The following is a 24,457-nucleotide window of genomic DNA, read 5'->3' as shown; positions in this document are numbered from 1 at the left end:
CGGATCAAGGGGTGCAGTTTGTCTCTAAGATCTGGATAGCCCTTTCTAACTGTCTGGACATCAATCTGGACTTCTCCTCGGCCTACCACCCTCAGTCCAACAGTCAGGTGGAGAGGGTTAATCAAATCCTTGAGACTTATCTTCAGCATTTTGTTTCAGCTCGTCAAGATGATTGGGTCAACCTTCTCCCCTGGGCTGAATTCTCATATAATCTTAAGGATTCCGAGTCCACGAGGTCATCTCCCTTTTTTGTTGTCTACGGACTCCATCTCCGTCCTCCTCTTCCTCTCCCAGTCTCCTCCGGTGTGCCTGCTGTTGATTAGCTGGTCAGTGACCTCTCCACCATCTGGCAACAGACCCGACAGTCGTTGTCCCAAGCTTCTTCACGCATGAAGGCGCAAGCAGATAAAAGTAGAAGACCTCCTCCGTCCTTCTCACCTGGTGACATGGTGTGGCTTTCATCCAAATACATTCGCTTCAAGATCCCCTGTTACAAGCTTGGTCCCCGCTACCTTGGTCCCTTCCAGATTCTACAAAAGATCAATCCAGTCTCCTACAAACTCTGTCTACCTGCTAAGTTACGTATTCCCAATTCCTTCCACGTCTCTCTCCTCAAGCTTCTTGTTGTAAACCAGTTCTCTCAGAAGAATCCTGTCCCAACAACTTTCTCCGGCTCATCTGACATCTACAAAGTTAACAGATTCTTGATGCAAAAACTGTGAGAGGTAAACAATTTTTTTGGGTCGACTGGGAGGGTTACGGTCCTGAGGAGAGATCTTGGGAACCTGAGGAGAATATCCTTGACCGTGACCTTCTCAGGAGTTTTCTCTCTCGTAAAAGGAGGGGGAGTTACACTATGCGCTCCGACCACGCTGGCCGTGAGCGCACGGTCCCCTTACCTTCTGCTACCAACGGGGCTGGGACTCACATCGCGGGACATGCCCGCATGCGAGCCCCAGTCAGTCACTCTCTGGGTGTTTCTCCTGCCTCTGCCTCCACCTCTCTGCTCCGGCGTGCATGTCCCTTTCCCTTAGGGCGTGCGTGCACCGGAGCTTTAAGATTTAAAGGGCCAGTATGCTCATTAGTGTAACCACCTGTGGCTTGTTTATAAATTCCTCCACCCTCCTCAGTTCTCTGCCGGATCTTTGTGTTGCCTTGTGCCCAAGAGAAAGCTTTCCTTTGTATTGCCTTGCCGTGTACCAGATCTCCTGCTCTTGTGACTTGACCTTGCTCCTCTGCCGCCTGCCTACTGAACTCCTGCTACGTCCCGCTACTGTGCCGCCTGCCCGGACGTACTGCTATCCAGACTACGAGATGCCTCATCCTTCCTGTGCCTCGCATCTCCTCAGCCGCCTGTGTGGTCGAGCCGTGCCAGGGGTAGCGACCTGGGTGTCGCCTGCAGCTGCAAGCCCATCCTGCTTTGCGGCGGGCTCTGGTGAAGACCAGCGGCACCTTAGACTCTGTTCCCTGGTACGATCTGAGTGATCTGCCACACAGGTCCTGCGGATCCACATACAACGGAGTTCCTGTCTTCAGAAACGTGAGTGTTACACCCCCACATTGAAACTAGATTCTGGAACACCTGAGGATTCAGTTCCCACTCTCCAGGATTGACCTGATGGTGACTTAGGTAATCTGCTTGAATATTCCCCTTGCCTTTGAGATGAACAGCAGTAATGGACAATATCTTGTCCTCCGCCCAGAAGAAAAATTTGTCTTGCAAGAATCTGTGCTTTGTTCCCCCTTGATGATTTAGAAAATCAACAGTGGTAGCATTGTCGGTATAGATTGTCACATAACGATTTTGAATTAGAGATACTGAAGCTTTTAGAGCCTTGAACACCACCATCAGTTCTCTGAATTTGGAGGAATGAAGACAAGTCTCCTCTGACCAAGTACCTTGAAGGAGTTGACCTTGTACATGGGCTCCCCAAACTATCAGGCTGGCATCCATCGTGATCATAACTGAAGGAAGAGCAATCCAGGTTACAACCTTGATGAGATTTTGTTTCTTCATCCACCACTTCAGGGATTTTTTCACTGCAGGGGGAATAAACATATTTTTCTCCAAGGAATATTGAGACTGATCCCATACACTGAGAATGTGTTTCTGAAGAATTTGGGAATGGCTTTGGCACCATGGAAAAGCTGGGATGCACAACTTCATGGATCCTAGAAGGGTCATAGCATTCCTAATGGTGATACTTCCCTTTGGTGAAAGCTTCTGATTTTTTCGATAAGCAAAGAGACTTTTTCCGAGGGAAGAAAGGTCATCTGCTTGCTTGAGTCCAACAACATCCGCAGAAATGTTTTCTGCTTTGAAGGAAGCTTTGATTTCTGGAAGTTTATAATCCACCCTAAATTCTGGAGAGAGAATCATTAAGTTGACATGTTGATTCAGGACTGATCAATAATTAGTAAATTGTCCAGGTACAGAATCATCATTATTCCTTTTTGTCTTAGGAAGGCAACTACCACTTTGGTAAAAATCCTCAGGGCCGAGGATATCCCGAACGGTAGCGCCTTGAATTGATAGTGGAAGGTTTGATCGTTCAGTATCACAGTAAATCTCAGGAATTTTTGATGAGCAAGAAATATAGGTATGTGGAAATAAGCATCCTTTAAATATATTGTTGCCATCCAGACATACTGTGGAATTAGTGCAATTGCTGTTTTGAGGGTCTCCAGCTTAAAGCATTTGTAAATGATGAAAGAGTTCAGATGTTTTAGGTTTATAATGGTCCTAAATGACCCATTTGGTTTGGGGAAAAGAAAAAGGCAAGCATAATGGCCCTATTCTTGTTCCTCTGGTGGCACAAGAATTACTGCTCCAAGAGCGAGAAGATCTTGAACCCCCTGAAATAAGCGTCTGTTCAGACAGTCAGAACTGAGATTTGTTGTGAGGAATTTTTGAGGTGGAGGAGAAAAACTCTATTTTAACCATTGCAAGATAGAATTTAGAATGACCGGGTTTTTGGTGACATCCTTCCACTGTTGGTAAAATAGGCAGTCTCTTCCCAGACCACAGAAACATCACAGTTTTTTCTCAGGAAAATTGGGGTTGAATAAAAACTCTCACCCTTTTCCCCCAATAGGGTAACTCTGCCTTCCGGATTTCCCTTTACCTTTGTAATTGTCCTGTCTGATCTTGAAGGGATGAAAATAATTTTTGGGTCTGGTAGATTTTTCCTACGGAAAGCCCTCCTTTCTGTCCACTGCCTGCTGCAAGCTATTATCCAAAACAGAGCCAAAGACAAGTTTACCTTGGAATGGTATTGAACATAATTTTCTCTTAGAAGTTGTGTCTCCTTGCCAGTTTTTAACCAGAGAGCTCTCCTGGCGGGGTTGGACAGTGCTGCAGGCTTGGTTGCCATCCTTACTGACTCTGCTGACACATCAACAAGTAAAGCAGTAGCAAGCTTTAACATTGGAATAGTAGCAAGCAATTGTTCTCTAGGAGTTTTGTTCTCAATGTGACCTTCTAATTGACTCAACCACAAAAAATAAGAGCTCTAGATAGACTTGTAGCTGCAATTTTTACGGAGCAACCCTTCCATTTTCAAATGTTCAGAGGTTTCAAATGTCCTTTAATTAATTTCTAAAAGCATAATTCCCATTTTTAGGCTTAGCTTTTAACTCTTTAGGTTTTCTCGGTGTCTTCTCGTTTCCCTAAAAGGAGAGAAGGACAACCCATAAGTAAGGAAACAAATCAAAGAGGAAAATGCCTAAGTAAGTGAACCCCAAGGGTCAGATATTTACTGAGCAGATAGACTTCCCCTGCTCCACAGAGTCAGAACGAGATGAGGCAGTAGCATCTATCCTGACAATAGACAATTTGAATTTGGTGCGTCTGGAAGCGTCAGCGTCTGGAAGCCGCGCCAATCCCGGCATGATTTTTAAAATTTGCCCCATTCTGGAGACATCACTCTGGTCTATAGCAATCCCAGCAGGCCACGCGCAGCATGACATTACGCACAGGTTCCGGAACCCAGCCGAGGCCAGGAAATGCCAGGGAAAACACGCGCGTTCACCAGAGGACCTGCTGGTACTTCTCCCCATCGCATTAACTCCCAGAGAAAAGCAGAGGGGAATCAATGGGACCGGAGAGGCATGCTACAGAGACCCGGAGCGGTGCTACAAAGGTGGGATACAGAGATGCCGACCTCCACTGACTGGCTGCTGTACACCTGATCCGGTCACCAGCCCCAGGACGAAGAGGTAAACCTCAATGCTTTCCAAACACAGGAAACACTGAGGGGTTGTCTGGAGAGGGGCCTTTTAACCTGTTTATGCTTCCTTTTCCTATAAGATCATATGGGGCGATCCCATGTGTGGTGCTGTTGTGATGATGAGGTGAAAACAGAGCAAATTTCTTTCAAAACAGCTTCATGTCTGTCCCCAGGTTGTGTGCGTTATTACAATTTTGCTCCATTTACTTCAATCGAACTGAGCTGCAGAACCACACCCAATCTGGAGACAGACAGGGAGTGGTTATTGAAAGAAATGAGCCCTGTTTTTCAATTCCTGGATAATTCCTTTAAGTTTTTTTTAAATAGAAGTAATTTACAAATCTGTTTAACCTTTTGGCACCAGTTGATTTTTTTTTTCCAATGGAGTATTAAAGTGGTACTCTGGTGGAAAACTTTCCTTTTTTAATCAACTGGTGCCAGAAAGTTAAACAGATTTGTAAATTACTTCTATAAAAAAAATCTCCTTCCAGTACCTATTAGCGGCTGTATACTACAGGGGAAATGCTTTCCTTTTTGGATTTATCTTCTGTCACAACCACAGTGCTCTCTGCTGACCTCTGCTGTCCATTTTAGGAATTGTCCAGAGCAGGAGAAAATCCCCATAGCAAACATATGCTGCTCTGGACAGTTCCTAAAATGGACAGCAGAGGTCAGCAGAAAGCACTGTGGTCATGACAGAAGAGAAATCCAAAAAGAAAAGCATTTCCTCTGTAGCATACAGCCGCTAAAAAGTACTGGAATAATTAAGATTTTTTAATAGAAGTAATTTACTGGCACCAGTTGATTTAAAAAAAAAAAAAGTTTCGACCGGAGTACCCCTTTAAACATATGATGCACTGATTTTTGCTAAATAAAAGCGGTATCTTTTAACGGATCATGTATAATTCATAATTTCCCTACAAAAATCAGTTCCAAAATTTGGGTTTGTGAACCCAGTCTAACTCTCATAGATGCTAAACGAGAGCTTAGCCTCACCAAGCTGTGGGTTATATCCTATTAACTTTAGAGCTGCACTCATTTCAAAACTCGAAACAAAAAAACTCTGCTTTTACAGATTTCATTAGCTTAGACACAACAAAATTACAAAATAGATAATAGGAAACCTGCCCTAAATACAATGGCCCAAGGAAGCAATTGACAAAAGTAATACTGATGTTTATAAACACCAATTCCTGAACTTATAATTCAGTGAAGCAGCGCCTATGATTTCTTCACGTAAAGTCAAAGAAGATATGCTTACAGATATACGAAATGCTCAGCCTTTGAAAACACAGTGCATATAATCTAGGAGAACCCCCCAAGGCTTATATGAAAATAGTGTCTATTTCAGAGACAATAAAACCATTCAAGTGCATCACATCACCACCTTGTTTTTGCCGCAGCAATTTGGGTTATGAAAAGAGTTATAGAGGATGCATATTTTAGCAGCATCTCTTTTTTCCCCACTGTGCTCACTAACTCCTTCACCATCCAACTGAGTCTTAATGGCCTCGACTTGTATGCGATACACTTACTGCACTGCAAAAGCAACAGCATCTCATATCTACAGCTGTTCACAAGCAGCAATTTGAAACACCTAGTTCCAGCAACATTTTATTCTTTAAATGTGAATATTTCATAAATGTTACCAGCAGATGATGCTTTACATGGAATAATGTCTTCGTATCATATAAAGCATCTGTCTCAGTAAAGCATCTCTGAGTGTTTTTGCATCCTGTGTTAGATGGAAGTATCAGTAAATATTAATATTGTAATTTGCATGGTGACCAAAATGATTTTTTGGGCAGGTATATTTCATTTTTGGGATTTAAAACGATAGACAATTCAATGTCCTGCTAAGCAGGTAGGTACCCAGGACAAATACACATTCACGATCAACAGATGTGTTAGATATCAGCATTCCAAGGACAAGAGAAGTAATGTCTGACAAAGGTCCCAAAATGTAGTAAAGTGCATGACCAAATAAAATTGAAGAGCTTATTCCACAAAATAAAGTGTGGAGTGTGCAGTGTTCTTAGGACCCTGATATCTGTGATCATAAGTCCACAACTCCTTGGAAGTCCAAATACATCAAATGTGTTCTTCTCTAAGGGTTATAAAAGTAGTATCAAAAGTGTGCTTAGTAGACTCCCAGTTCTCTCTTCAGTAGAGTTGTGCCCATTGACAGCACAACTCACAAGTGTACGTGCATTCCTGTGCTGATTTGATCATTAAAGGGAATGTCTCTTCAAAAAATAACCTATTGTTTAAATCAAGCTTTTGTGTTAATAAAATTATAATATTTTTTTGAGGTTATTTTTAAATTTTCCATTAAACTATCTATATTTTAAAATAATCACTAGCTGAGTACCCGGCGTTGCCCAGTTTTTTCGCACCTAATCCTTGTGGGGGAGGAAAAGCAACAAAGGAGGAAGCTTTTGTCCTCATATTCTGTCCTCATATTCGGACCCCAAATCCCCTTCTCATATCCCGACCCCAAATCCCTCTCCTCATATCCCTACCCCAGAGCCCCTCCTCATATTCCGACCTCATATCCTGTCCTCTTATCGCGTCCTCAGATTTTGTCCCCATATTCCAACCTCATATCCCATCCTAAGGTGGGGCAGAGTTGTGATGAAAAGATTGTAAGCCGAAAATAGAAGGAGGCATGGCTTTGTAGGGATGGGCGTGATTTGCAAAAAGGGTAGAAAAAGGGTAGAAAATAAAAGGAGTGTGGCTTAAATTGTGGGTGTGGCTCTGCAAGATGGGGTGTGGCATAGGACTTTAAACAAAAACTCTGACCCTCGCAAATGGGGGGTAGGTTAGGGTTAAATGAACTATCCTATATTTTTAGTTGACATATAAGTAACATGTGACCAAGCATTGTTGAAATATCTCCAGCTCTTTGGAAGTTATGCAGTAACATACATTTCGCATAGACTTGTATGGGACTTCAAACAAAAACCCCGACCCTCACAAATGAGGTGGGTAAGGGTTAAAGGGGTATTCCAGGAATTTTTTTTTTATTTGGCAATGCTACAGGGGCTGTAAAGTCGTGTAGTTCATAATATTGTGTCTGTACCTGTGTGTGACTGTTTTCTCACAATTCTTATGTGATTTTAGCCCCAATATTTTTTTTTTTTTATCAGCATACAAAATGACTGTTGACCACAGGTCTTTTGAATGGATGCAGCTCATATATGTTTTAATGGGTGGGGACGCTGATGTGTGGGAGGGAGGAGAATGGAATTATGGGATTCGTAGGCAAAAAAAGAAAAACTCAAAAAGGAAATACCAGTTCACAAAAAGCTAGCCACAATGTTATGGTAATCTCACAACATAGCCATTTAGCCCATTACTGTCGGCCAGGTACGTACTAAAATCCCCTTATGGTGGATAACCCCTTTAATTTAACTATCCTATGTTTGTAGTTGACATATTAGTAACGTTTACTGAGTTTCATGTTAATATATTTAGCCGCTTGGAAGGGATGCTTGAACATACATACACATACATATATTGGGGGAGATTTATCAAAACCTGTCCAGAGGAAAAGTTGCCCAGTTGCCCATAGCAACCAATTAGATCACTTCTTTCATTTTGCAGAAGCCTTGTTAAAAATTAAATATGCAATCTGAATGGTTGCTATGGGCAAATATTCCTCTGGACAGGTTTTGAAAAGTCTCCCCCATTGAGTTTTATACATATAGTAGCTGAGTACCCAGCGCTGCCCGGTTTTTCCTACCTTATCCTTGTGGGGGAGGAAAAGCAACAAAGGAGGAAGCTTTTGTCCTCATATCCCATCCTTAAATCCTGACCCCATATCCCCTCCTAATGACCTGCTACTGGTGTGGAGGGGATCGGAGTGTGAATTCTTTGAATTCATGAGGTACATAAAATAAAAACAAATTCAACTTACAATTCACATCTCATTATAACAAAGAGGCAGTACATTTTCTAGATATAAAGATCTCATCCAAAAATGATGTGGTGAAAATTAGCCCATATAGGAAAGAAACGGCCAACAATTCAGTGTTGCTGGCAACTTCTTGCTACCCACGGCACATAATTAAAAATATTCCTTATGGCGAATTATGCCTTATAAAACATAAATGTTCAGAACCAGAGGTTTACAAGGTGGAGATATGCAAGTGGAAGAATGTTTTCAGGCAAGGGGTTACTCTATGGGAGACATACAAACAGCTGAAAAAAGGGTAGACAACATTGAAAGGGAAACACCAATAGCTGAAAAAGTGATGGAGATAAAAGAAATAAAAACATAAACAAATATAAGAAAGAGGAAGAAAACATTTGAAGGAACTTTTATAACAGCCTATAGTAGTCAGTTTTCATGTATAAGAAGGATCATTAACAACTATATACCTGTCTTTGAAATGGATCCGGTATTGAAGGAAGCAGTAGAGACAGGAATAAATGAAGTGTCTAGAAGGGGTCCTTCCCTAGGCTCCAAATTGTCCCCAAGTCTATTCAATAGCGCTCCCCAAAAATTGGATAAAAATAATTGGCTTAACAGTGTTGGTAATTGGAAATGTGGTCACCGAAAATGTATTACAAGTTCACACATGAAAATCAGCAAAGAATTGAGTTAGTTTGTAACTGGAGAAAAATACATTATCAAATCCTATATTAATTGCAACACAACCTCAGTCATTAATCTAGCGTCTTGTGATATGCGCCAACAGCAATATGTAGGATGTACGAGTAACCAACTAAAGAGAAGAATTAGATGGCATATATCAGATGCCTGAACAGAGAAGTTTGGTGTTTCTGCTTTGAGCAGACACTTTAAAGAAGACACGAGTAGTGTAGAAGACACGAGTAGTTTGTGTGTTATAGGCATGGAGAAGGTTAGAAGCAATATTAGAGGAGGTGTCCTAAGAAGAAAATGATTAAATAGGGAAACCTTTTGGATGTTTGTTTTAAATACAAGGCACCCTCAGGGTTTAAACCATAGGTTAGATTTGATAAAGACATACTAATTTCCATACATGTATAAAATCTTCCTTTGCTGCAAGGAATGCATTTTATTCCCAGAATGCATGCAAAGGCCATAATAAGATTGTGCGTTTAAGCACTTTATTAATATGCTATTAGCCATATACATGCTCTTTGGCAAATAACAAATGCAAATCCCTTTTTTTAATTTTTTTATTTCCCTGTTTTCCCTACTTTTTTTTTTTCTTTCTTTTTTTCCCCCTGTGTGAACAGGTACTTGTGTTTAAAAGTACAGCTTGGCTATGAATCCTTTTCAGGTATTCGGTTTATGCAAATCCAGACCGGATTTTCCTTTTCTTGGATGTCATGGACATGTGACTAAGTTTTTAGTATTTATATGTGTCTTATGCAATGTCTTGTTACTCTATGACTAAGTGCGAAAGCGTGAAACGCGTCAGAGTTTTTATCGAGTATATGCAAGTTTTCCAATAAAGAAATACCCTGCTTTTGACTCCAACCTGGATGCTGGACATTCTTCTTGTATATTTCTCTGCTTGTCAGTGCACAGGTGTGAAGCCTGATCAGGGTGAGCTGTCACTACTTGATATATCTCCCCCCCCCCCCAATATCCCGACCCCAAATCCCCTCCTCATATTCCATCTTCATATCACGTCCTCATATTTTGTCCTCATATCTTGACCCCATATCCCGTCCCCATATCTAATCCATATATCCTGTCCCCATATCTAATTCTCATATCCCGTCCTTAGGTGGGGCTGCGTTGTGGTGAAGATATTGTAGTTGAAAATAAAAGAGTTGTGGCTTAAAGGATGGGCATGTTTTTGCAAGATGGGGCATGGAATGCGTGGAGGATGTGGTTTGCCAGCCGGACTGACGCATTTACCGGGAGATGCAGTGGAGCTTGTGGAGTAAAGCACCAGAAGTCCTATATACAGTGGTCCCTCAACATACGATGGTAATTCGTTCCAAATGAACCATCGTTAGTTGAAACCATCGTATGTTGAGGGATCCGTGCAATTTTAAATATAGGAAGTTATACTCACCTGTCCCCGCCACTCCGGACTGTCACCGCTGCCTTGGATGTCCCCCTCCATCGCTGTCGCCGCGCCCCCGTGGTGTCCCTGCCGCACTAGACCGTCTCCGCTGCCCGGGATCATCGCTCTTCATCACTGTCATCACATCGCTACGCACGCCGCTCCTATTGGATGACGGGAAGGCGTGCGCGGCGACGTGATGATGACGATGGAGAGCGACAGCGATGCAGGGGATCCCGAAGAGGATGGTCCGGAGCGCCGTGGACATGTAAGTGATTGTCACCGGACCACATGGGGCACCTTAAACGGCTATCCAGCAGCAGCTGAAGCAGTCTGCGCTGCCAGATAGCCGTTTATGCAATGGCCCAACATACAAAAGCATCGTATGTTGATGCTGCCTTCAACATGCGATGGCCTCTGAGAGGCCATCGTATGTTGAAATTATCGTATGTCGGGCGGTCACTGTACTTGCAAGGGGCTTTAAACTAAAAACCCATCCTTCACATAAGGGGTAGGTTAGGGTTAATTTACTATTATATATTTTTATTTGACATATAAAAGTAACATGTGACCGAGTATTAGCAAAATATCTAAATAAAAGTTATGCTGGAACATACATTTCCCATAGATTTGCATTGGACTTTAAACAAAAACCCCGACCCTCGCAAATGGGGGTAGGTTAGGGTTAAATTAATTATCCTATATTTTTAGTGGACATATAAGTAACATGTGACCGAGTATTATCGAAATATCTCCAGCTGTTTGGAAGTTACACAGTAACATATATTTTCCAAATGGGACTTTTATATAAAAACCCAGACTCTCGCAAATGGGGGTGGGTAAGGGTTAAATTACCTATCCTATGTTTGTTGTTGACATATAAGTAACACGTGTACCAAGTTTCATGTTAATATCTTTAGCCGTTTGGAAGTGATGCTGGAACATACACACATACATACATACAAACATACACACATTGGCCCTGATTTACTAAGAATGGAGTGTAGTTTTTTTGTGGGTTTTAATTCCCTAAATTTTTTCCCCCCACAGTATTTACTAAGGTTTCCCTATATTTAGCACTTTTCACTACATTTTGCTTTTTTTTAAACATGCTCTGAACTGTCGGGTTTTCCTCAGCTCAAATCCACTACGTTTTCTGCGGAAACCTTAGTAAATATGGTGTTTTTTTGTGAAAATGTGGTGACACGCCCCCTTTTCGGTGGCCATGCCCACTTTCCCCAGAGGCCATGCCCATTTTCCGGGTTTTCTCGGGGAGTTATTTTTTTTTTTTATTATTATTATTCTGGCGCAAACAGAATTTCTGGCACACAACCCGAATAGACATGACGGGTTTACAATAGTTAATCAGGGCCATTGATTTCACAGAGAATTCCCAGTAACATTTTCAATTCATGTGAATGGTACAGCTCCTGTCTACGTTCATGTGTCCTGCTGTAAAGAATCTCTCAAAATGCTGTTAAAAACTGCTCAGGCAAGATGGCAGCCCCCAATAATAATGTACAAAAAATGTAATAAAAATAAATAAATTACAATCAGAAAATAGAAACAGATTAGAAAAAAAAGAACTTGTTTTAGTATCTGCCTCTAATCAGGTGAAAAAATCTAAATAACACATTCCCTTTAAGGCAGGATTATACCAAAACCTCTTTTATTGTAATTTTTTTAATGGAAATTCTGCTGTATGATACCTGCACAGTGTATGATGCAAAACATATTTTATTAGTTTAGATTACAGTGCATTATAAATGCAATTGAAAATGATTTACATTTACACATGCATATTTGAGGATTGTGTAAGTGCGAGCAGTAATTGGGTAATGTACATGTTGGCTGCCAGCTCTGTAATTGGAAGTCTAATATAAGCGGTCATAGAGATTCCCAATTATGCAATGCTATGTTGTCAATTGTGAGAGCGTTACTATCATTCTTACTTTTATGTTAAACAACAAAAGGTACAGAAATATAAGCTAAAATTTAAAGCTGGGTTATTTATAAACCAGTGCAGCTTAGTTTTAGGTAAAGTCAGGAGGTACAAAGACTGCTGTTAATAAACCACTTCAAATACCCTGAAGGCGGAGCAAGTTCAGGGATGTGGAAATTTTATAAAAAACGACTTATAAAAAAAAAAATATATATATATATATATATATATATATATATATATATATATATATATATATATATATATATATATATATATATATATATATATACCGTATATACTCGAGTATAAGCCGAGTTTTTCAGCACGATTTTTCGTGCTGAAAACACCCCCCTCGGCTTATACTCGAGTGAACTCCCCCACCCGCAGTGGTCTTCAACCTGCGGACCTCCAGAGGTTTCAAAACTACAACTCCCAGCAAGCCCGGGCAGCCATCGGCTGTCCGGGCTTGCTGGGAGTTGTAGTTTTGAAACCTCCGGAGGTCCGCAGGTTGAAGACCACTGCGGCCTTCAACATCATCCAGCCCCCTCTCACCCCCTTTAGTTCTGAGTACTCACCTCCGTCCGGCGCTGGTCCGGTCCTGCAGGGCTGTCCGGTGAGGAGGTGGTCCGGTGGGATAGTGGTTCCGGGCTGCTATCTTCACCGGGGAGGCCTCTTCTAAGCGCTTCGGGCCCGGCCTCAGAATAGTCACGCTGCCGTGACAACGACGCAGAGGTGCGTTCATTGCCAACGTACTTCTGCGTCATTGTCAAGGCAACGCCTCTATTCCGGGCCGGAAGCGCGGAGAAGAGGCGCCCCCGGTGAAGATAGCAGCCCGGACCACCTCCTCACCGGACCACCTCCTCACCGGACAGCCCTGCAGGACCGGACCAGCGCCGAGCGGAGGTGAGTACTCAGAACTAAAGGGGGTGAGAGGGGGCTGGATGATGTTGAAGGCCGCAGTGGTCTTCAACCTGCAGACCTCCGGAGGTTTCAAAACTACAACTCCCAGCAAGCCCGGACAGCCGATGGCTGCCCCGGCTTGCTGGGAGTTGTAGTTTTGAAACCTCTGGAGGTCCGCAGGTTGAAGACCACTGAGGGCGAATGATGAGAAGAGGATGATGAAGGGGGGGTGTGGGGATGATGAAGGGGGGTGGGGATGATGACAAGGGGATGATGAAGGGGGGGTGTGGGATGATTACAAGGGGATGATGAAGGGGGTGTGTGGGATGATTACAAGGGGATGATGAAGGGGGGGTGTGGGATGATTACAAGGGGATGATGAAGGGGGATGTGTGGGATAAGGGGATGATGAAGGGGGGATGTGCGGGATGATGACAAGGGGATGATGAAGGGGGGATGTGTGGGATGATGACAAGGGGATGATGAAGGGGGGATGTGTGGGATGATAAGGGGATGATGAAGGGGGGATGTGTGGGATGATGATGAGGATGTTAATGACGGGTCTGGATGATGACAGGGGGGGATGAGGTATTTCCCACCCTAGGCTTATACTCGAGTCAATAACTTTTCCTGGGATTTTGGGTTGAAATTAGGGGTCTGGGCTTATACTCGGGTCGGCTTATACTCGAGTATATACGGTATATATGTATATGTATATATATATATATATATATATATATATATATATATATATAAAAATCGGTGAAGTGAAATTGAAAGAGTAAAAGATAATTTTGCTAATTTGGTGGTTTTCTTTTCCACGCCATTTACCTTGTGGTGGAGCTAACATGTTGTTTTGATACTTTAGGGCGGCCTGATTACAGCAATAATAGTTTCTGTCATGTTTAACTTTTCCAAATGTCTTTAATTGCCATTTTTTGACCCCTGTAGCTTATTCTTTTTAAAAAAAATTGTATCGGTACTATTTTGGTATTGATCTGACATTTTAATTGCTTTTAAACTTTTTTTTTTCTGGGATATTATAAAAATTGCAATTCAGTGTTTTTTTTTTTTTTTTTACATTTACGTCATTTACCGTGTGGGATACATAAGGTTATATTTTAATAGTTCGGACAATTACGCACGCAGCGATGCTAAATATGTTTATTTTTATTATGTTTACATGTTTTTATACAGGAAAAGGGGGTGATTTGAACTTTTAACATGGAAGGGGTTAATGTGTGTCTTTTAAACTTCTATAAAACTTTTTTTTTTTTTTATTACACTTTATTAGACTTTTAGGAGGAATCATTAGATTCCATATTCTATTCAACTCCATTTATCTGTGTGCCCTGTGATCCATTGATAGAGCCTAGTCCAGCCAGGCTCTATTAATGACAGAGCCATGGACACCAGGGAAGCAGAGGTAAGCCCTCCACCTACCTCTATAGTGGATCGCCAACCCCTCCCCCACCCGTGATTGCGCTGCGGTTGGGACGATCCACCCCACTAGCCCACCAGGAAGCATTCACAAGTCCCTTTAGACGCCACTGTCAGCTTTGACAGCGGCGATCTAAAGGGTTAATAGCCAGCCGCGAGCTGGCTATTAACGGCGGTGTGAGGTGGAAATTTGGGGAGGATCGGTCGCAAGTCTGCACGGGTCGCAAATTTCCACCTCACAGCGGCCCCCAGCTACTGAGGAAAGCTGAGGGCTGCATAGTATGGAGCAGGCAGGAGTCAGGAGCCCGCTCCATTCAGACTGCTGAGCGCTGCCGCGCTTGTCAGGTCCGGCCCTGCTTGTCCGAAGCCGGGCTAAGGGCCAGAAAAATTCACCTGCCCGGTACCTGAAACTGCATGTCCCGGGCGCCGGGCAATAGGAATTTCACATCCCTGAAGGGGAATGTATAGTATAATTTTTTATATGCTACAGCTTATGCCCCCTTTAATTATTAGAGGTCAGTTACAAATTCTTATCTGAATTTATTTACGTTCCACTACACTCATTGCCAGTCCAGCTTTTAAGGTGTATTCATATTCCAGCTTGTTATCCCCTATCTATCCTCTATAAGGAGATAACAAGCTGATCGATGGGGGGTCTGACTGTGGGCCCCTCACCAATCCTAATAACAAGGACTACGAGGCCGCTGAACATTTCCAAGTTCAGAGATCGGAGCACTATAGAGAATAAATGAATGAGTGAGTGACTGACTGAATGAATGACTGACTGACTGAACCAGTGGTTGAGCAGACACAGGGTCACTCTCACCCTCTGGCACTGTGCAACTGCTCTGAGCAGGAAGCCATTGGGAGGGCATGCTAGCTCAGATAACTGAGCGTGCCACGAGCACGTTGGAAAGATAGAGGGCACAAATGTAGGTAGCATTAGAAGTAGTATTTACTTATTATGTGCACAGTCCCAGGGCTGATGTCAATAAGATAGGCATGGCAGCCCTGAGGTATTGCGAACCCCTGGCTATGTCTATCCGACTGTTGGGGAGTCCTGAAAAAGTGATTTTTGTGGCATCTAAACTGTTAGAATGCAGCCAAAGGTATGGCTGCATTACTATTGTTCACCTTTTACATGATGTTGTTAGGTTAGGGGGGGGGGGGGGGGAAATCACTGCATATTTTCCTACCCATTGAAGTCAATGGGTAGGACTTCAATGGGTAGCAAAATACGAAGTCAATGGGTAGCAAAATACGCAGCTGATATTGCTACTCTTTTCCTTCAATGGGTAGGAAATAGAATGGCATGAGTGACCCCACCCTAAGGGAGCAAAAAAAAAGAAAAAAAAAATGACAAAGACATATTCCTACAATTTAAGCAAAACCTGTATAATAAACTTGCTTGAGGTAACTTTGACCTATAATACAATATAACAAATTTCTACCTGTGCCCAGGCTTCTTCACATATTGGTGAAATTGTAAACTGTAATGGATATAGAGAAGATTTATCAGTGGTTTGTGTGTAGGTTTAGACAAAATAGTGTGAAAAAAGTCTTCTCAATTTTAGAAAAAATGTGCAACAGTGTTTGGCGCAAAACTTTAAAGTGAGTTGCGACTTTTTCACACTGGTTTTCTGGTGTCAAACATTGTTAAAATCCCTTCCATAGTCTTTTGCAGGAAAGGACCACTGTTATAAAAGTGGATAGTAATAATAATAATATTCAATCAATATATCAGCCCTGAAATAAAACTCCAACTTGTCAATTTCAACTGAGAAATGTAGATATAGGAGAAAGTAAGATGAAAGCGAGAGAATTCTTAATATTTAAGGAAAAGAAAACTGTCAGGCATGACAAACAAAGGCCAAAAAAAACCGATTGAACTAAAAAGGAAAAGTTACATGGTAGCGATGAGATGGATTATTTGCCATCTTTCAGCTAAGTTTAGAACCACTAGAATGCACAACAAATACTGTATGACCCCTTTATACCAAGCTGTAATGGTAGATTTGCAGCAGTTTCTCAATGATGTGTGGAACATTATTCCTCACAACAAACAGAAGCATAATAAGATCATGTGTAAAAAAACAAAAAACTGATGCAAAAATAATGGGAACATTACAGAAAATGTTTATTCTGCCAGAACTACACAGGTTCATTGGGACATTGTCCAACAGTTTTTAAGTTTTACATCACCTCAACGATAGAAGAAAATAAAACTATATTCCCTTAAGTTATTTTATAGACTTTATATTTATTTTACTATGTTCGATCTGTTAACATCAATGGATCCTACAAGAGTAGACATTGGTATATGTTGCCAATACCGTTCTGCTGGTTTGACAACAAATACCAAAAATGTAAACTACAGTGGCCCCTCAACATACGATGGTAATGCGTTCCAAATGGACCATCGTTTGTGGAAACCATTGCATGTTGAGGGATCCGTGCAATGTAAAGTATAGGACAGTGGTCTACAACCTGCGGACCTCCAGATGTTGCAAAACGACAACACCCAGCATGCCCGGACAGCCAACGGCTGTCCGGGCATGCTGGGTGTTGTCGTTTTGCAACATCTGGAGGTCCGCCGGTTGTAGACCACTGTTAGAGTAAGTTGTACTCACCTGTCCCTGCCGCTCCGGACCGTCAGCGCTCGTCACCGCTGCCCGGGATGTCGCCGTCCATCGCTGTCGCTGCGTCCCCGGGGTGTCCCCGACGCTCCGGCAAGGCCTCTTCTTCTCCAGCATCCGCGCTCTCCGTCGCCGCCATCACGTCGCTATGCACGCCGCTCCTATTGGATGACGGGATGGCGTGCGCAGCGACGTGATGACGTTGATGGAGAGCGCTTACGAAGCAGGGGATCCCGAAGAGGACGCGCCGGAGCCCCGAGGACAGGTAAGAGACATCACCGGAGCTCACGGGGCACCGTAAACGGCTATCCGGCGGCAGCTGAAGCAGTCTGCGCTGCCGGATAGCCGTTTATGCGATGGACCCGACATAAAAAAGCATTGTATGTTGATGCTGCCTTCAACATGCGATGGCCTCTGAGAGGCCATCGTATGTTAAAATGATCGTATGTCGGGGCCATCGTAGGTCGGGGGGTCACTGTATATTCTGGTTTGAACATAGCCTAATGCTCTGTTCACACAGGGGGAGATTCTCAAATACTACTAACTAATTTCTGTTCCAGTGATATTATTCACACCTTTTTCTTTTCTCCTCACATTTTCAAAAGGTCTTTTGTGCTGCTTTGAAAATATGAAAATATGTAAAAATTCATTTTCGTGCTACTTTTTTTTTGTGGCCAATTTTTTTTTTGTTGCAGCCATATTGGATTTTTTTGCGGCAAAATTGCTGAGTTTGGTGCCAAATTTTACATCCCAGAAAATTCTGGTGGAAACATCTCACAAAATATTCCATGGTTGCTAGTGCCCAGACAAGCGATAACTGTATAAATAAATAAAACATTTCTGAACTTAAATGTGAGTGCAGGTGCAGTGACCAAGAAAAAAATAAAATACATTTTTATAACATTTTTCAATAATAATTATTTAATTTATAATAATTACTTAAATAACACCTCCCCCCCCCCCCCCCCAAAAAAAAACTAAGAAAAAAAAAAAAGCTGGTGTGAAATTTTTGATGGAAACTGGGCTCTCACCCCTTTGAAAATATTATGTAAAGCAGACAATATATGTGGACAAACTGACATGAACAGTGTTAACCGCGGCACAAAGAAAATGTGGTCGATACTTTTAAATTTTTTTGGGCACAAAATTCTTTGAGAATCTCCCCCACAGTGTTTGAAGTACTACTTCCGCATATTCACTGGGAAAGCTCTGGGTACCTACTTCAACCTTATCTGTAATGTATTTATGTCTGTTTACCCATCTAATTGGAAAATGAGAAAAAAAAATGTATACATTGGTATTTTCCTTTTTTCAGCAGCATAGAAAAGGGTAATTGACTATGTTTTTCTACACAAATATATATTGCAAAAAACACACACATACTGCATATATATATATATATATATATATATATATATATATATATATATATACACACACACACACATACACATCTCATGATGGGTAAAAGCAAAGAGCTGTCTTAAGATCTTTACATCCTAATTGTTGCAAAACATAACATTGGTGTTGATGACAGGAGCATTTCTAAGCTTCTGAGTGATCCAGTAAGCACTGTTGGGGCCATAATACTGAAGTAAAAAGATAATCCTTTCATCATTAATTTGCTTCAACCAGGTGCTCCTAACAAGGTTTTTGAGTAGTAAAAAGAATAATCAAAAGAGTTTTCCAGAGTTGCGGAAAGCTGCAAAAAGACCTGAAATTAGCAGATACTATTGTCTCAAAGAAAACAATAATTAATGCACCCCGGCTAGGTCTGTATGCACACTCACCACACAAGACTCCATTGCTAAATAAAAAGCATGTTCATGTAAAGCATGTTTAAAGTTTGGAAAAGCCAGTTAAATATTGGGATAATAAAGTGTGGTCAGATTAGAACAAAACTGAACTGTTTGGATGCCTTAATACACACCATATTTGAAGGAGAAATGGCACTATACATCACTCTAAAACACTATACCATCATGGAGTAGGGCTGCTTTTCAGCAAATGGTACTGGCAAACTTCACACAATTGAAGGAAGGATGAAGGGGCAAATTTACTGAGACATTCTTAACCAAAAATCTGCTGCCACCTACCAGGATGATAAAAAGATAAAAAAAAGGGTGGACATCTCAGCAAGACAATGATCCCAAACACACGGCCAAATGGTTTCAAATAAAGTAAATACAGCTGCTAGAATAGCGTTATGACACTTCATTCTTACATTTCTGAGGAACTCATTTGTAATGGTTTCTTTGTATGTATGGAGTACTTGTTATCAACATCTGGTGAACATTTCATGTCAATAGCACCATTGAAAATATATTTTGTGAGAAAAATGGCGTAGTGTTCAATAATAATTTCATAAATATATATACACATACAGTGGTAAAGTGTACGGGAAAGTGTTGGATGGGGTGTATATTTCATCTGGCTTCCTCAGCCCGGCACGATAAAGGAAATCCAGAAGGTTATATGCTGCTTTAGCAGAGCATAGTCTGCTAGGGCTCTTTTGTTTAAGTTACATGGGCTGGATTTCCAGGACTGGAGGACAGGTTGGAAGTGGGAGTGCTTCAGTCCCCACCCCTTGTCCGCTATGGGTTTTCCTACTCCTAGGTGTTCTCAGGTGAGGCTTCCTGTGCTGATTACTAGGGAGGAAGCCCTATAGCAAAGGGCTGTTTGGGTTTGAGAGCTAGAGAGAGACTGAGATGAGAAGCAGCCACAGCCAGAACTGCAGCTCAAACCTACAGGTCTGAACCTTCCTCTATGGACATTTTGTGAGTTTGTTTGAGGCCAGACATTAGGCCCACAGAAGGATAGTGAGGTATCCCGATGTTTAGTTAGAGCCGGACAGGCTTAGGTTTTGTTTGCACTGTGCTTTGTGCCATATAACATTTAAATAAACACCCTCTTGGACATTTGAAACCTGCTGCCTGTGTGAATACTGTCATTGCCGACCCCACCATGTGAGCTGTTCCCTACAATATATATAGGGATATATATGGAGGCTATTAGCGCACTTTTTGATCAAAATGTGTCCCCTATCCACCATGTGGAGGTGACCTCCGTTTGGATGGGACCCTAACACGCTTACTCTACTCACCTCTGTTTGGTATAAAGCCTCTGACTGGGTGACATGCAGTATACACTATCAATTTAAACACCCTTCTGTGAAAAGGGAGGGGTGTACTGCTAAAGAGGGTGCTGGCTATTTATGTGTTTTTTCACAATGCAAGTGAGGGGGAGTGGCAACTCTTTATCTGTGCAAACCTCCCTGTTCACAGGAGGTTTTTTTTAATTGACAGCGGATCCTGCATGTCACCCAATCAGTGACTATATGCTCAGCAGAGGTAAGTAGAATGAGTCTGTTAGGGACCCATCCGAAGTGAGGCCACCTCCGAGTGGTAGATGGGGGATATGTTTTGATTAAAAAGTGAGATAAGAGCCTCTGTTTTTTTGACCAAGAGTGCTGCTGAAGCCTTCTATTTGTATACTTTGTCTTTGCCACAGCATCGCGCACCTGTGTATTAGGTAGAACCAAAACTGTGGAAAAATATCAACAATCTCAAGGTTACAAGTTTATCTCCAGAGATCTAGATTTGCCTTTGTCCACAGTGCGCAACATTATCAAGAAGTTTGCAACCCATGACACTGTAGCTAATCTCCCTGGGCATGGACGGAAGAGAAAAATTGATGAAAGGTCAACGCAGGATAGTCCGGATGGTGGATAAGCAGCCCCAAACAAGTTCCAAAGATATTCAAGCTGTCCTGCAGGCTCAGGTAGCATCAGTCTCAGCACAAACTATCCGTCAACATTTAAATGAAATGATATGGCAGGAGACCCAGGAGGACCCCACTGCTGACACAGAGACATAAAAAAGCACAACTACATTTTGCCAAAATGAGCTTGAGTAAGCCAAAATCCTTCTGGGAAACCATATTGTGGACAGATGAGACCAAGATAGAGCTTCTCAGTAAAGCACATGATTCTACCGTTTACCAAAAACAGAATGAGGCCTACAAAGAAAAGAACACAGTACCTACAGTGAAATATGGTGGAGGTTCAATGATGTTTTGGGTTTGTTTTGCTGCCTCCAGCACTGGGTGCCTTGAATGTGTGCAAGGTATCATAAAATCTGAGGATTACCAACAGATTTTGGGTTGCACTGTACAGCTCAGTGTCAGAAAGCTGGGTTTGTGTCCAAGATCTTGGGTCTTCCAGCAGGACAATGACCCCAAACATACATAAAAAAGCACTCAGAAATGGATAGCAACAAAGCGCTGGAGAGTTCTGAAGTGGCCAGCAATGAGTCCAGATCTAAATCCCATTGAACTCCAGTGGAGAGATCTTAAAATTGCTGTTGGGAAAAGGTGCCCTTCCAATAAGAGACACCTGGAGCAGTTTGCAAAGGAAGAGTGGTCCAACATTCAGTCTGGGAGGTGTAAGAAGCTTATTGATGGTTATAGGAAGCAACTGATTTCAGTTATTTTTTTCCAAAGGGTGTGCAACCAAATATTAAGTTAAGGGTGGCAATAATTTTTTCCAGACCATTTTTGGAGTTTGGTGTGTCCAATTTGCTGTTTTTCCTCCCTTTTTTGTTTTAGTTCCAATACACACAAAGGGAATAAACATGTGTATAGCAAAACATTTTCAGGGGTGCCAACATTAACGGCCATGACTGTATGCCTATACAATAGAAAGTATCACAGCCTTCTGTCGTAGATTTATTTAAGGAAACCTCCACAATGAATTCCCTCTACAGAAGGCTCAAACAATATTTAAAAAAAAGCTTACAAAATGAGCTTCCTGACAGAATTACTGTAGTGAGCAGGGAGGGCCATGTGCTATTTTTAAAACGTAATCAGTTTTTCTTACCTGTACCACCTGGTAAGGAAAATTTTCCACTTTGAAATCCTATTTGTTGCCTAATGGTTAATCCATTTTTGATCCTCGATGGATGAAAACCTGTCATAAAAAAAAAAAAAAATGTAACAAGAATGACTAATAACTAAAAAAAACATTACAGAAGTTACAGCAATAAACTAACACATATAAAATTTGTATATCCTCTGGGGGTGGGGGGAGGGGGGGGGGGGGGCGGGGGTTAAGCCTGAGAGCTCTGAAAACTGATACCATACCTTAAAGGAAATCTGTCATCAGTTTCACCTGCACTAACCTGTCAGTACAGACAGGTAGTGCAGGTGACACCGATGACAACCATACTTACCTGATCCAGTTATGTGCTGCGGTACTCCCGTTATCTTCTTCCAATCTGCGGGACCTAGCAGAGAAGCAGGAGCGGTGATGTCACAAAGCTTTGTCCATGCTTCAAGTTGGCATGGAATGGAAGATGCAGAAGAAGCTAGCAGGAGAAACCGAAGCAAGGAATGGGATCAGGTAAGTATGGTTGTCATCAGTGTCACCTGCATTACCTAATAATGGGTCCTGTAGAATATCCAATAATGGTGGTGCAAAAAACCCTTGAACCTGGGGTTGCTACTTCTGATCAAGGAAGGAGAAGAAGAAACTCCAGAAATACTTCCAAGTGGTTTATTTAAAAAATAATAAAATACAGGCATGATAACCCATTTCGGGGGTTACCAGATTGAAGAAGAGGGTGGTGACCCTAAAACACGTTATTATTTTTTTAAATAAACCGCTTGGAAGTATTTCTGGAGTTTCTTCTCCTCCTTCCTTGATCAGAAGTAGCAGCCCCAGGTTCAAGGGTTTTTTGCACCACCATTATTGTATATTCTACAGGATAGGCTGCCCCTGTCATCCTGTTACCTTCAGGCTCAGCAGTTACTCTAATCTCTCAGTACCCCAAATACGGTACTGGGGGGATAAGCACTCTTATTAGTCACTTTAGGTTAGCGGCCATCTATCAGAGACGTCAGTTCTTCTCCAGACCATCTATCAGAGATGTTTTTTTCTCCTTTTCTAACACGCATGGCGGCAGTGTGCGGTCTCTTTTTCTTGCATTCACACCTGCTCTACCTGTCTGTACCAAATGGTTAGTGCAGTTAAAAAATGATGACAGATTTCCTTTAAAAGGGTCACTATTATTTATAAAAAAAAAAAACTTTTGACATGCCACCCAGACATATCACAAATGTTGATTGCACCAGGTCTCACCTGAGACCTGCTGTGATTTCTAGTGAAAAGCTGGGGCATGTTTGTAGAAGCGCGGCTCATTCTTCAACTATATGAGAGAAGAAAAAACAAGAGATCGGGAAGGGCGCCTCGTGTGATACCGTCTAATATCGATGAAAGGGGAGAAGAGGATGTGGGGTGTGTAAACCCCTTAGATAGTAGCTGCTCACCTTAGTGCAAGTATAAAACTTGCATATCAACCCGCATATGGGGTTACAGGGGTGTGGAAATTTTACAAAAAACTACTTGTCCACGGGACTAAAATGGAGCAAAATCTACTTGTCCCTCATGACAATCCACTTGTCCGGCCAATTTTCGCTTTTACACTCTCGTTTTTTCCTCCTCGCCTTATAATAGCCATAACTACCTAATATAAGGATACCTTTTAATTTTTCAATAACATATTCTCCGAACCAAATATATATATATATATATATATATATATATACATATACATATATTAAGGGAAGTGAAATTGAAATAGTAAAAGATAATTTAGCAGATTTGGTGGTTTTCTTTTCTACACCATTTACCTTGTGGTTGAGATAACATGTTAGTTTTATACTTTAGGCGCCTGATTACAGCGATACCAGATTTGTATCGTTTACGTCATGTTTTACTAATTCTGGACTTTTTCAAAAAATTTTAATTGCCATTTTTTAACCCCTGTAGCTTTATTTTTTTTTCCGCATACCAGGCTGTATGAGGGCTCATTTTTTGCGCCATAATCTGTTTTTTGTATCGGTACCATTTTGGTATTGATCTGACTTTTTAATCGCTTTTTAACTTTTTTTTCTGGGATATTATAAAAATTGCAAATCTGTGGTTTGGTATTTTTTTACATTTACCGTACGGGATACATAATGTTATATTTTCATAGGTTGTACAATTACGCACGAAGCGATACCAACTATGTTTATTTTTATTATATTTACATGTTTTTATATAGGAAAAAGGAGTGATTTGAACTTTTAACATGGAAGTCTTCAAACTGTGGCCCTCCAGATGTTGCAAAACTACAACTCCCAGCATGCCCGGACAGCCAACGGCTGTCCTGGCATGCTGGGAATTGTAGTTTTGTAACATCTGGAGGGGCACAGTTTGAAGACCACTAGGTTAATGTGTGTCTTTCAAACTTATAT

The 24,457-nt window shown here is 41.7% G+C and overlaps 1 protein-coding gene across 5 annotated transcripts in view; it reads right to left on the bottom strand.

Moving 5' to 3' along the window:
- RARB (retinoic acid receptor beta) overlaps positions 1-24,457 on the bottom strand; it is a 946,796-nt gene that overhangs the window by 638,358 nt on the left and 283,981 nt on the right. For 4 of the 5 annotated variants that reach the window (XM_056519992.1, XM_056520000.1, XM_056519995.1 and 1 more), the window contains one exon: positions 22,038-22,127. The exons of the other annotated variant lie outside the window; for it this stretch is intronic. The gene's annotated coding sequence lies outside the window, so the exon portion shown is untranslated. The remainder of the gene's footprint in view (positions 1-22,037; positions 22,128-24,457) is intronic. 5 annotated transcript variants of the gene reach the window in all.

This window comes from Hyla sarda, chromosome 5 (assembly GCF_029499605.1).
Source record: "Hyla sarda isolate aHylSar1 chromosome 5, aHylSar1.hap1, whole genome shotgun sequence".
In the NCBI taxonomy this organism is placed as follows: Eukaryota; Metazoa; Chordata; class Amphibia; order Anura; family Hylidae; genus Hyla; species Hyla sarda.
Note: the sequence above shows the minus strand (reverse complement) of the source record. Positions and strands in the feature narration are given on the sequence as shown.